The 14,945-nt window shown below is 41.3% G+C and overlaps 1 long non-coding RNA gene across 4 annotated transcripts in view; it reads left to right on the top strand.

Moving 5' to 3' along the window:
• The window catches only part of LOC117077470, a 102,674-nt gene that overhangs the window by 60,498 nt on the left and 27,231 nt on the right, over nucleotides 1–14,945 (top strand). For 3 of the 4 annotated variants that reach the window (XR_004434778.1, XR_004434779.1, XR_004434780.1), the window contains one exon: nucleotides 10,112–10,146. The exons of the other annotated variant lie outside the window; for it this stretch is intronic. This is a non-coding gene — a long non-coding RNA (uncharacterized LOC117077470). The remainder of the gene's footprint in view (nucleotides 1–10,111; nucleotides 10,147–14,945) is intronic. 4 annotated transcript variants of the gene reach the window in all.

Genomic DNA, 14,945 nt, shown 5'->3' with positions numbered 1-14,945 from the left:
AATATCTTGCTATAGAACCTGGAGTGCGAAGGTGTTAATAGCAAATCCTGTAAACCTCCCTTGGAATAAACCTGTTGTTTGTGCGCGGTACTGATTCTACCAGACTCAAAGACCCATAGCAAGATGCTAGCATGAGAAAGCTTGCTGACTCTTGCTCCAAGGGATAAGAAGAGACAGATGCCTACAAGAGCCTCAATGTGTGTTTGAGTGGGTTCCTGCAGTCCTGCCCACATAGGAGGAACTGAGGCCCCGCCCCACGACTTCCTGTGTCAGGACCGCCTGGCAGCTGCTGGTTCACTCCAAGCCCTTCACTCTCCAGGTTCTACACCAAGATACTACCAATGTCTAGGTCACTCTTCAGGCGTTAGAGGAGAAGGCAAGAAGACGGCACCTGGAGGCCAAGCATCTTCCACCTCCCCACAGATCAGCCTTTCCCCGCAGCTAGGCTTCCTGGGAAGGAGGCTGTACTGGAGTATTCTTTCTTTAAACGATTTCCTCACGGTGGCAGTAGTGCTCCACATTTTCAGGGAAGCCCTATCTGAGCCCTTTCTCCTGCCCTTCCTCTGTGAAATAAGCAAACCAGAGATAAAGGTGCCACCAAACATGGCTGCCTGGAGACTTGTCCAGTTTGGTGCAACGTGGTCTTACTGTTGAATTTTTTTTGTTTGTCTTTGTTTTCCATTTAAAAACAAAATGCAACTTAAACCACCCATGCTTATCAGGAATTTTGTTCTTTCAGAAATTAAATACACTCCTCACTGAGTCTATCTGGTTATGATTTACTTCACACAGTTACAGGTCCAGCAAGTTCCATGGCATCAAATCGTCTCCTTCAGGTGATAAATTGGGTAGATGAAGGTACAACAGCAAAGATAGACATCCAAGAGATAGATATCAGTAAGATAGATAACCAATGCATGAAATTTGAAACACGCTAAGTGAAAAAAGCAAGACTTTGAAAAAGCCACTTACTGTGATGATCAGTAGTGAGGGAAAGTAGATGAGTGTTTGCTACGGGCTGGGCAGAGAGTGGAATGGGGAATGACTGCTTCATGGGTCCAGGGTTTTCTTTTGTGGTAATGAAAATGATTTGCCACTAGATAGAGGTAGTACTTGCACTGCATTGTGAAAGTACTAAATGCCACTGAATTTCACACATTTTAATGGTTAATTTTATGTTATATGGATTTTACCAACTGTTTTAAAAAGTGCCAATGATTTTAAACCTGTCATTATTTCTATGAATAATTAATTCTATTTGAAAAGTACTCAAGTTATCAGTGAGGAAATCTTGTTTTAAGAGTTATACTACAAAGTGGCTGGGCTTGGTGCCTCATGCCTGTAATCCTAACACTTTGGGAGGCTGACATGGGAGGATTGCTTGAGGCCAGGAGTTCGAGATCAAACTGGTCAACCTAGGGAAACCCCATACCTAACATTAAAAAACAAAAACAGTTGTGCTACAGGGGAATTTGAACATTAGGTTATAAAAGTCCATATTATATGTGCATAACGAGCAGATGATAATACCTAGCACAGACTTTTTAAAAGTCATCATTTCTTCTCACTATATGAGACCCAGCATGTTTTCTGCTTTATAATACCTTAAAGTTCTTCTAGAGTAAAATATAAAAAAATTTCAAGTACTCAGAAGTATATATGGATGTAGATATATTCAAGGAGTATAAGACAATGCTGAAGATTTTGTACAAATTTCAAACAGTATGCATGCAAATTATATTTAAACTGTGTTGAGTGTGTGTGTATTTATATCTGTAGGTATATAACAATATTTTAAATATATATATGATTGTGTCTTACTGTTGCCCAGGCAAGAGTGCAATGGTATGATCATGGCTCACTAAAGGATCAACCTCCCTGGACTCAGGTGGTCCTCCCACCTTTGCCTCCTACATAGCTGGGCTTCCGTTACATGCCACCATGCCCGGTTATTTTTTGTATTTTTTGTAGAGACGGGGTCTCACTACATTGCCAGGACTGGTCTTGAACTCATGGGCTCAAGCTATCCACCTACCTTGGCCTCCCAAAGTGTCGGGATTACAGTAGTGAGTCACTGGGCCCAGCCAATGCTATATATTTTTAATCATGGTAGGTGTTATAATGAGTATATGTTTGAAGATGGTATTTTTGGCCAACAAATTCAAAACTTTAATTCATCATTATATAAACAGACACACTAATAAAGCATTCTAGCTGCGTTGAGTTTTGTGAATGCATCCATCTTACAGTTTTCTTAGGTTACACATCTAGGTGACTGAATGTGAGAGATGCCTATTTCAGCTATCATTTATTGAATTTTGTTGTCTTTCTTTTGAGATTTCAAAGATAAAATTTTAAGGAAAAAATTAATAAAAATTTGAGAAGAATTAAACACCCTAATTTTCTAGGTATAAGTATGTATAATACATATGTTTATATTGTATATAACATTTCTATTTTATGTGTGTATAAATATATATATCTATTTTAGATATAAAAGTGAAAGAGAACTTATGTTTTGATGAATAGTCCAATCAAGAAGTTTTTGCAAATATTTTATTGTCTAAAATTCAGATATTGCAACTTTCTTATGAGAATTTTAAAAACTCAGGAATCAGATGTGAAACTTTTAATTCTTCAACCTTAAATATAGCTAAATTTAATTAAAATGTAAATTTATTGTGGTGTTTGACTGTATATATAGAATTTTTTATCTGCGTGTTGAAAAAATGAGAGGAAATATGGAAACAAAGATCATTGCTTAATACAGTTTTATGAGATCAGTACATGGTTATTTTTAACTTCTTTGCAAATTCCACATCTTTGTTACTAATGAGAAAATATAGGACTGATTCCTAACTGAAAAACAATACGACACATACACAAGAAAGTCATAGGGCACAGTTCTAAGTGACAGCTATTTAATGACACAGGAAAATATTTCTAATTCAATGTTAAATAATGAAACTATGAGACAAAATCCTGTGATCAATCTGATTAGTATTTACAGTGATTCCTGTGTTTGTGTCTATTCAAGTAGGGCTGTGGGTGTCTTGTCAGGCTTGAGAGCTATCCGTACCCTTATGTTAGTGCCCCACTAAATAGCGTCCTCCCCCTCAACGTATAAGGGCTACTGACTAGATCAGAACATGGAGTAAAACTCCCAGGGAACCTGAGTAGAGAATCAGGACAAGAACCACGTGGCCTGGTGACTAGATTTGCTCTTCTCCAAGCCTTTAGAGGTAAGCTTTTTCTATTCTTCTCTCCTTAGGCATGGAAACCTAAGGTCTCTCCCCATTACTACAAGACTATTTGATATCACAATAAAATACTGCAGATATGATGCAGAGTGAAAAAGAGTAGAAATGGGAAGACTTGGTTGTGCAGAAACTAAGTTTAAGAACTTTAAGAAGTTCTTAAAAAGATGAGATGCTTGATGAGGGTGCATGTATTACATCTCAGTTTAATATCCAGTGGAAACCAAAAGCAATTGTTAAGAGTGGAAATTGTTCACACAAATTGAGCAAAATTTTAGGTAGCCATAATTTCTGATGTCTTTGTCTCTTCATGAACTTTTTTTCAGAAACATGTAGTGATGTAGCTGTAAAAAATCAAAGAGCTGATATTGTCTACTTTACTGAAGTAATTTTCCTGAGGCCGTATGTTAAGATTTACCTTTATTTATATTGAAGGCATGAAATGTTGACATGTAAGACTTAGTACTGGTGACATTCAGATGAATTCATGCATCTGAAAGGTTCGTTAAAATACACACTTGATCTGATCCAAACCATGGTGTACACAGTAATCCACCTTTTATACAGATTTATCTTTTTGCATGAAGTTAATGTATGCACATATTGAAAGATATGCATGGAAATAATTCATAAGTTCATGAGTTACCTTGACAAGTTGTATGGTAGCGGTTTTCTACGTTATTAATACACGGATTTTTCTTAATATTTGTCAAGCATTATTCTTTAATTTACTAGTTGGAGAATACTGTAATCCTTATACCTGAAAGACCAATTATAAAACTCTCAGAGATACACACAAACACAAACACACACCCCATAAATTCTCAGGAAATACTTGAAGAATATGTAAAGGCATGTGCACATGCTGTGTTTTGATGTTAAATGATGAGACCATGAGATGAAACTCTGAGCCACCTTGACAGGAATTGAACATACGTACTATGAGTATCATGGGATTTGGAGTACATATGGCATGCAGTAAGGAGCGTCACCTGGTTTCCTCTCTAATGGCTCATGCCAAAGTGTTGCCTACAATGCATCACATAAGGCTCTTAGAATAGGAAGAATTCCCTGGATGCCTGACAGGGGAGCCAGGGCAAAGATCTCTGGGATTTTTAAATTGTTTGCTGGAGATCTTTTCCAAGCGTTCATCCCTTTTCTCTCTCTCTCTTTTCTTTCTTTCCTTCTTTTTTTTTTTTTTTTGTGAGACACTCTCACTCTGTTGCCAAGGCCGGAGAGCAGTTGCACGCCCTCCACTTGCTGCAACCTCCCCCTCCCAGGTTCGAGTGATTCTCCTGCCTCAGCCTCCCAAGTAGCTGGGTTACAGGCATGTGCCACCATGCCCAGCTAATTTTTGTATTTTTAGTAGAGACAGGATTTTTGCCATGTTGCCCATAATGGTCTCGAACTCCTGACCTCGGGTGCTCCGCCAGCCTCGGCCTCCCAAAGTGCTGGGATTAAAGGCGTGAGCCACCGCGCCGGGTCCCGTTTCTCTTTTTTGTGTGTTCGTCCACTGAATTTATTCCCTGAAGGAGACAGTTTGATGCCTCGGAAATTACTGGACCTGTAACTCTGAAGTAAATCAAACCCACACAGAGTAGGTAAGGAGGATATTTAATTTCTGAAAGAACTGGATTCCTGATGAGGACTAGTGCTTTAGGCCTCGGTTTGATTCCAAGTGGAAAACAAAATGAAAAAGAGCAGCAGTAAGACCAGCAGGCTCCAAACTGGGCAAAATAGAAAGCATCCATGTTTGGTTGTACCTTTGTCTGTGCGTCACGTTTTTTCAGACAGGAAGGGCGGGAGAAGAGGGCTCCAAGACAGGGTTTTCTGGCATAACTGGTGCACTACTGCCATCGCGAGGATGTCATTTAACGAATCCCTACGCCATTACAGCGTTCTTGTAAGGACTACCAGTTGCGGAAGGTCTGGTATGTGGGGAGGTGGAAGAGGCTTGGACTCCATGCCCAGCGTCCTTGCCTTCTCGTCTAAGGCCTTAAAAGAGACATGGACATTGGCGTTACCTTGCTGTAGAACCTGGTGAGTGAAGGTTCTAACAGCAAATCCTGTAAACTTCCCTTGGAATAACTGTGTTCCTTGTGAGCGATACTGATGCTCCCAGAGACCCCAAGACCCATAGCAAAATGGCAGCACGTGAAAGCCTGCTGACTCTTGCTCCAAAGGGCAGGGAGAAGAGACAGATGCCCACAAGAGCCTCCATGTGTGTTTGACTGGGTTCCTACTGTCCTGCCCACACCAGGAGGAACCAAGTTTCCGCTCCACGACTTCCTGTGCTAGTACCTCCTGGCAGTTGCTGGTTCACTCCAAACCCCGCACTCTCCAGATTCTACACCAAGATACCGCTAATGTCCCTGTCTCTTTTCAGGCCTTAGAGAAGGCAAGAAGACAGCCTGGGGTCCAAGCTCACAGATCAGCCTTTTCCCCATAGGGAAGTTTCCCGGGAAGGACGCCATGATGGCGTAGTCCGTCTTGAAACGATTTCCTCACGGTGGCAGTAGTGCTCCACATTTTCAATCAAGCCCTGTCTTGGCGCCCTTTTCTCCCGCCCTTTGTGTATGAAAAAACGCCACCCGGAGATAAAGGCGCCACTGAACATGGATTCCTGGAGATTTGTCCAGTTTGTTGCAACCTGCATATCTCTATAACAAACATTTCTGACAGCATAGGTATCAACCCCCTGAAGTTCCCATTAAATATTGTAGCAAAATTCATTTCCTCTCGCCTAGAGACCATCAAGCTTCAGATGATCATGCAACCAGGGTTCCAGCCGGTTTCAGGTGAAGATGCCACCCCTGGCCATCAAGAAACTACCCTGCCTCCACTAGATAAAGCATAGTGAGAGTTCTGTGATTTCCAACAGGTAGGGACTATGCCCCAGATCAGCACGAAGCAGTTACAGAAGAAAGCCCTTCAGTCTCTCTGCCTCACATAAAGATTTATGAGGATCACCTGTCAGCGGGGAGATGAAGCAGGAGAATAGGGTAATAGGGTCTGGAGGCAGGGGACCTAAGGCTGTTTTACATTGACTTCTTAGAACTAAATTGAAGCGAAAACCCTAACTTTCAATGCCTAAGTAACAGAAGGACCACAGACTATTCCCCTTCACCTTTTCTGCACTACAGATGGAAAACTGGCTGTGGCAACAAATTAGACTGATTTCTGGCCTAGTGTTCCTTTGCATAGAAGTATAACGTTGTAACTTCACCCTAGCCTCTGATTGGTTTCTTTTGCAACCAATCAGATGTTTGCACAGGAGTGTGACCTTTGTAAATTAACTTTAGCCTCTGGTTGGCTCATTTCTGCAACCAATCAGACTGATTTCGGGCGACCACTTCACTTACATGAGGTGAGCATGAAGTGGCCAATGGGAAACTTCTAGGGGGTATTTGAACCAAAGAAGATTCTGTATCCAGGTCCTTGAGCCTCTGCTGAGGCCATCTCCCACACTGTGGCGTGTACTTTCGTTTTGAGTAAACCCCATGCTTTCATTCTTTTGTTGTTTCATTCTTGCTTTCCTTTGTTGGGCATTTTGTGCAATTATTTCAAAACGCCAAGAACCTGGACAACTTGCAATCCTGACCCTCTACGGGTCACAAGACCAGGTTGCAACAAACTGGACAAATCTCCAGGAATCCATGTTCAGTGGCGCCTTTATCTCTGGGTGGCGTTTTTTCATACACAAAAGGCGGGAGAAAAGGGCTCCAAGACAGGGCTTGATTGAAAATGTGGAACACTACTGCCACCGTGAGGAAATCGTTTCAAGACGGACTACGCCATCATGGCGTCCTGTTGTAGAATCTATGCGTTTCCCTAAAGTTTTAGCAGGAGTGACTCCATTTTGGTTTGGTTTGTTGCGGCCTAGTGCATGAGCTCAGTCCAAAACAATGACCTCCCAGAAGTTTGTTTAAAAAATTCCCCTTTATTCAGGTTTTCACTCGAGTGAGAGTGTGACCAAAACTTAGGGCCTTAGCACCACTCTTGGTTACTATCATTTGGGTTTTCATTCTCAGCATGTCATGTATAGGTTACGGTGTCCTCATGGTTGCACATTCTTTTGGCTCTTGTTATTCCAGTTGAAAAGAAACTGTATTTCATTCTAGAGAAGGCTGCATGCAAGCATTTAAAACCTTTGAGAGAATGCAGCACACCAGGGAGACTATGATTATGACTATTGGGAGGATATCCCAAGAGTTTGGAGTATGCCCTTACCCAAGATCCCCATAAACCAAACCTCCTAAACCCAAACAGATCAAAGAATGAGCTAGATAAAGAGTTTACTCACTTAATGAAGCAATTTCTTCATCAATCCCCAAACACTGAATTTTTTTTTTTTTTTTTGAGATGGAGTCTCGCTCTGTCGCTCAGGCTGGAGTGCAGTGGTGTGATCTCGGCTCACTGCAAGCTACGCCTCCCGGGTTCACGCCATTCTCCTACTTCAGCCTCCTGAGTAGCTGGGACTACAGGGGCCCGCCACCACACCAGGCTAATTTTTTGTATTTTTATTAGAGACAGGGTTTTACCGTGTTAGCCAGGATAGTCTCTATATCCTGACTTTGTAATCTGCCCACTTCTGCCTCCCAAAATGCTGGGATTACAGGCGTAAGCCACCACACCTGGCCTCCACTGATTTTTTTTTTTTTTTTTTTTTGAGACGAAGTCTCGCTCTATTGCCCAGGCTGGAGTGCAGTGGCCAGATCTCAGCTCACTGCAAGCTCCGCCTCCCGGGTTCACGCCATTCTCCTGCCTCAGCCTCCCGAGTAGCTGGGACTACAGGCGCCCGCCACCTCGCCCGGCTAGCTTTTTGTATTTTTTTTTTTTTAGTAGAGACGGGGTTTCACCATGTTAGCCAGGATGGTCTCGATCTCCTGACCTCGTGATCCGCCCGTCTCGGCCTCCCAAAGTGCTGGAATTACAGGCTTGAGCCACCGCACCCGGCCCACTGAATTTTTATAATCCTCATTTGATGTATTTCCCCATAAGCCACAAGTACCAGCAGCCGCACAGATACTTTTTCTGTTTAGCCAATTCTATCCCAACTTTCACAAGATAATTTAGAATCACTGTGCAACTGCAGCCTTTACAGTAGAATTTGCTATAGAACCTGTCATGAGGGATATATTTCCAATCATTGCTTCTTTTACTGCAAATCACGGAAAAAGGACTTAACAAATGGTGCCCTTTGAGAAGAGTGAAGGCTGTCTGGCAATGTTCTCTTCAACCCATGAAATGGCCAAGAGGAGTGAACCAATGTTCTGCTTTTGACTGATGATGAGGCAATGCATGTACCAGTAAAGTTTCTTACCTATATTGGGCCTTTATCCTTTATCTATCAAAGTATAAGGTTATCCATGTAACCTTATACTTGCAGGCTGGCTGCAAGCTCCTTCACAAATAAAAGTACACCCTATCAGTGCACATAACAGACACTTTTCCACTTCTGTTGTTCACAGAAGCATAAGCAAGAAAAAAAACATTCAAAGAGAAGAGTTTCATGTCACTAGAAGTCTTAATCTGTGAACTTGAGAAAGCTATTCACATCAAGGACGCCATCTTCTTCTTGGGAGAAATTTCCCTGGTTAGCGTTACCTCAAGGGTTCCAGTGGGCGCACAGTTCCAAAAGAGTGGAGGGACCCTTCTTAGTTGTGAGACCATGAACCCAAAGCTCAAGGTCCCTAAATTTTATTGTAGTGTGGATGGCAAGGACAGTCTTTTTCTGATGGTCTCAGAAGATCCAAACCATAAAAAGCCTTTTTTTTTATTAACCTGGTGAAAATACACTGTAGCATAATAATCTACTGTTATAACATCAGCTCTGTTGCATGGGAAAAATGCAACAAGAAAACATGCATTGAAATGACAATTGAATGATATCCCATTATAAAATGTTTGAATGGCCAACCAGGTGACCAAATGTGCCTGAAACTTTGTTTTCCCAGGAATATGGGATCAAGCATTGGTTATAAGCTATTTTAAACAGTTTTAGTATTAGATGGTTTAACACTACTTTCTTGATATTTAATTATTTGATTTACTTGAGTTAGTAGCTTTATACGAGGAAATTTGGTTATTTCTGTAATTTACAATAACAGCATAATAACTATAATTGTTATTGGTAGCATATGTGTAGACATTAGAATTTTAGAAATCCCATACAATTTTGGAATATATATTAATATTATTCACAAAAAATATAACCTAAAGAAGATTGAGCATCATTTTGGCCATCCCATTGTTTGAAATAAATTTTCAGTGCTGCAGAAGAAATAGCACTCAAACATGAATTTTCTCAGCAAGGCAATTTTTCTTCTATAGAAGGGTGCATCTCACAGATGGAGCAATGGCGAGAGCACACCTGAACACGGGAGCGGAAGGGGTTCTTACCCCTGACGCAGGTAGCCCCTACTGTTGTGTCATTGCCCTATAGGCTAGGGTTGGACCGTACAGTCTAAGCTAATTCCGACTGGTTATTTTAAAGAGAGCAGGGGTAAGAACCAGAATGGCGGGGTGAGCCGCTTCAGTGGGAAGGATGTTTATGGAACACATGACTAAATGTGACAGGTCAGAGCAGGTGACTGGGGTGACTCAGGACGGAGCAGGTGACCAGAGGAACAGATGTGAACTACTGATTAGAACTGATGGAAAAGGTCGTTTACTGAAACTAGGGGCAAGGAGACAAGGAGAATGAGGAAGTTAAACTTTAAAATGGAATACAAAGAACTGAACATACTGACATACTGATTCTTTGAAGAGAAATTTAGAACTCACTGTATTTAACACCATGTACCTAAACATGTCAAATAATCTTGTTTACCTCTCTTTTCTGGACACTTCAGGGGACCTCTGAAGTATTCCAAAGGCCAGGTGCCAGGTAAGACAATTTTGAAACTGAAGTTTGATTTTGGGAATTCCAGATTACTACAAGTTATTTGTTTTGCCAAAATGATGGCTCAGAAATTTTAAAGAAGCAAAAACCTTTTATAACCCTTTTGAATTTAGTCAACATGTTCACACAGAGAACCTCTTCTGCAAGACTAATTTCCACAATTCTCCACCTCTTCTTTGAACCTTCAGCTTTTTCCTAATTTAACTCAAAACAATTCTTTAACCCTAGGCAAAACTTGACATTTCCATGCCTTCTTTTAACCTTTTACTATAAAAACACATTTTGCTGTTTTTACACACCTAGCATGTAAATCTATTTCCAATAGTTTCAATTAATTCCTAGGAATTTTACCCTTAAAGTAAAACATGGTAAATTGCTTTACTTGTGTGCTAAGTGCAGCCAAGGCTTGCCAAGTTAAGGGTGTGGTTAGTTTCATATGTCCCCAGGTGTCACCAATTGTGAAGCAGTCAAGACAGACAGTTCTCAAAATCCAAAAAGCAGTTTGTAACGTGAAAACGCTTAGCAAGCCGTGCATCTGACCAATATATCTATATATATTTTTTTGAGATGGAGTTTCCCTCTTGTTGCCCAGGCTGGAGTGCAATGGCACGATCTCGGCTCACGACAACCTCTGCCTCCCAGGTTCAAGCAATTCTACTGCCTCAACCTCCCGAGTAGCTGGGATTACAGGCATGAGCCACCATGCCCAGCTAATTTTGTATTTTTTTTTTAGATGGAGTCTCGGTCTGTCACCCAGGCTGGAGTGCAATGGCGGAATCTGGGTTCACTGCAACCTCCGCCTCCTAGATTCAAGTGATTCTCATGTCTCAGCTTCCCAAGTAGCTGGGATTACAGGCTCCTGCCACCACACCCTGCTAATTTTTGTATTTTTAGTAGAGATGGGGTTTCACCATGTTGGTCAGGCTGCTCTCAGACTCCTGAGCTCAGGTGATCCGCCTGCCTTAGGCTCCCAAAGTGATGGGATTACAGGCCTGAGCCACCACACCTGGCCTACCAATAATCTATAAAACCATCTTTATATCCCAAAGATTGCCAACGTTCTGTGAACTAAAAGCCATTACACTCTCCACTTTTCTGACAAAATATTTGATTTAAGTTCTTTTTATTATTAAACCAAGTAATTTAAAACTTGAGAGGAGATTAACCAGTTTGCACAGAGAGATAGAGGCCAGAAACTGACTGGTAAGAAATTCTTACCCTTTTGCCCTCATGCCAGGTTTCTGGGTTCTCTCTCCCTGAGTGACCCTGGCGACCCTGCTTGACTGTATGCAAGCAAACACATTGCCGTGAATTAAGAATATTCATAGTTTACAAATTTTGGAGAAATTAGCCAGAGAGAGAGAAATATGACTCAAATTCTGTTTGTGAGAGTATACTCAACACACTTAAGATATCAGGAAGCCTAAAATCCAAAAAGTTAGTTTATGGATAAAAAGCTGGTGTGCTCCATTAATTCCTGATACACAATTCAATACCCTTAAGTTCACCAATATCATTATACATTCTGTACAATTAAGAAATGTACTTTAGGCACATGACCAGTACGTACTCCAGCAGTATCCATGCCAAACGGCGCAGTGGCTCATGCCTGTAATCTCAGCACTTTGGGAGGCTGAGGCAGGTGGATCACCTAAGGTCGGGAATTCAAGACCAGCCTGACCAACATGGAGACACCCCATCTCTACCAAAAATACAAAATTAGCCGGGCATGGTGGCGGATGCCCCTTCAACATAGCGTGAAGCAATGCAAGCATGTATGTGAAATTTGGCTTCACACTAATTCCAGCTTCATGCTTACCTATATTAAAAAAAAGAATTGTCAAACTGCTGATACTTTTTGTTTGTTTGTTTTTGAGACGGAATTTCACCCTTGTTGGCCAGGCTGGAGTACAATGGCACGATCTCGGCTTACCACAACCTCTGCCCCCGGGTTCAAGGGATTCTCCTGCCTTAGCCTCCCGAGTAGCTGGGATTACAGGCATGCACCACCATGCCTGGCTAATTTTGTATTTTTGGTAGAGACGGGATTTCTCCATGTTGGTAAGGCTGGTCTTGAACTCTCGGCCTCAGGTGATCCAATCGCGTCTGCCTCCCAAAGTGCTGAGATGAAAGGCGTGAGCCACCACTCCAGGCTGCTGATACATTTGTTTAATATTTCTTATTTTACTTTAATGAAGACTAAGAACTTTAGCTATGAAAATGTTCATTAGCCAAATGTCTCCAATTCTCTCAGGTTTTAAAGAATATTTTATTATTTAAGCTTTTCCACAACTTTCTTCCCTACTTATGATTCCTTACTACATTGTTTCATAAATAATCTTTTCAAAACTGTAATTTGAACAAAATTTAGACAACTTCTGAATTAGACACAATTATTATGTTTCCACTAATAACATAACCCTTTCTGGCCCATTTTGTATACAAAATTACTTGATAACTAAAATTTTTATCCTTAGTAACGTAAAATGTCAGTGAAACCCTAAACAGCACTAAATCCTGAACTATCAGATATAGGCATTTATAGATAAGAACAATTCCACAATTTTAGCAACATGTTTCCCCATATCACAACCCTGTCTTAATTGAAAATGACCCAGATAGTAAATGAGCATAAAAAATAACTTTAAGATTTCAGTTTACACAAAAATTTATCTAAAACATTTATCTCATTCACCGTACTTATTTTTCCTTTTAATAGGGAGACATGAGACATCAATCAACATATGTAAAACAAACAAGACAGGACAACTGGAGAGGAGGAAGCTTGGGAGATTTTAGATCACAGGTGGGAGACAACGGGTTGCATCCTTTGAGTTTGTGATTAGCTTTTCCAAAGGAAGCAATCACATATGCATTTATCTCAGTGAGACTTTGAATAGAATGGGAGGCAGGCTCGCCCCAAGCCCCCAACTTGAATTAACACCGACATTTAAAAATATCCAGCAAAGACAGTGGGAGACTGAAGCCACAGATCACCTGAGGTCCAGACCAGCCTGGCCAGCATGGTGGAACCCCATCTCTACTACAAATACCAAAATAACCGAGTGTGGTAGTAGGCACCTGCAATCCCAGCTACTTGGGAAGATGAGACAGGAGAATTGCTTGAACCTGGGAGGCAGAGGTTGCAGTGAGCCGAGACTGCACCGTTGCACTGCAGCCTGGGCAATAGAGAACTCCATCTCAATAAATAAATAAATAAATAAATAAATAAATAAATAAATAAAATATCTGGCAAAGACAAATGTAAAATTCAGACAAAATGCATGTCGACAATTCTGAAGGCATTTCTATTTTTATTCCACCAATACTTTTTTAAAAATTTTATTTCACCTTTAATGATTATCCAAGACCCCAGTATAACAATTAACCCAGTGGCCGAATGCAGTGGCTCACGCCTGTAATCCCAGCACTTTGGGAGGCTGAGGCTGGTGGATCATGAGGTCAGGAGTTCAAGACCAGCCTGGCTAAGATGGTGAAACACCATCTCTACTGAAAATACAAAAAATTAGCTGGGCTTGATGGTGGGCAACTGTAATCCCAGCTACTCGAGAGGCTGAGGCCAGAGAATTGCTTGAATCTGGGAGGTGGAGATTGCAGTGACCCGAGATCGTACCACTGCACTCTAGCCTGCATGACAGAGTGAGACTCTGTTTCAAAAAAAGAAAAGAAAAAAAAAAAACCAATTAACCCAGCAGATTTTGTTCACACGAATGGCCAGAGTACAACCCCTTAAATGTTTGAATTAAGAAAAAGGCTTCAGATTTTAAGTTCTGAGGGTTTTTTCTGCTTGATCTAGTCTATCATTGAAGCTTTTGAGTGTACTTTGTATTTTCATCCTATGATTTCTTCAGTTCCACATTTGCTGTGTGTCCTAGAAAACTCTGTATCTGGTTGGTAATTACGTCAACCATATCCAGAATTGCTTCTGTCAGTTTGCTCCTTTCTTTTTCAGAAGTCTCTTGTATCCCCTAATCTTGGTTAAAATCAGTATGCACAATTCTCTATCTGACATTTCTTCAATTTCTTTTGGATAGGGATCTGTTGCTAGAGAATTACTGGGTTCCTTTGGAGGCATCCCGTTTCCTTGCTTTTTTATGTTTCCGGTGTCCTTCTGTTGAGATCTGCACATCTTGTGTAGATTGCTTCTTCCAAGTTTGTGAATTCTCTTTGTAAGGGAGGACTTCTTCCTTTTCCCCTCACGTGGGAGCTGCAGGCTCCAATAGCTTGCAACCTTAGCTATGAGATAGCAATACAAGCTTGCCGGTTTTACTTTGCCCCAACAGATAATCCAATAAAAGCTGTGAACCAAAATTCTGGGTAAAGCAGTCTCCATGGGAGTTTGATTTTTAAAGTCTAAAACTCCCCAGACTCCAACAAGGATCGCTGGGGCCAAACTATCAAAGGAAGGCGTCACACGTTAACCAGGCCCCCTACTTAGAACAGCAGCACAAAAGCCTGGTTACATGCAACGCCATTCTGCTTTTCCATTAAACAGTAAACTTCAGATTCTAAACAATTTTGGGGCCAAGGAACATTACAACTCTGAGAGAAAATTCCAAGGACCAAGGATGGCTTAATACTAGACCTTAGAACCTCTGCAGAAAGCATCCTCTTTGGAGAGTTTGAGGTCTAGAGGATCTTCCAGAGCGTCCTCTTGTGGGGTCCAAACTTAGACTTCCAGACGTCTCTGGCTTTACTTAGGTGAGCACCGGTGCCACTTTGTATGTGCATCGTCAACAGATGATAACACATGGCCCAGACAT

Source organism: Trachypithecus francoisi, unplaced genomic scaffold, assembly GCF_009764315.1.
Source record: "Trachypithecus francoisi isolate TF-2019V2 unplaced genomic scaffold, Tfra_2.0 Lachesis_group6, whole genome shotgun sequence".
Classification (NCBI taxonomy): Eukaryota; Metazoa; Chordata; class Mammalia; order Primates; family Cercopithecidae; genus Trachypithecus; species Trachypithecus francoisi.
Note: the sequence above shows the minus strand (reverse complement) of the source record. Positions and strands in the feature narration are given on the sequence as shown.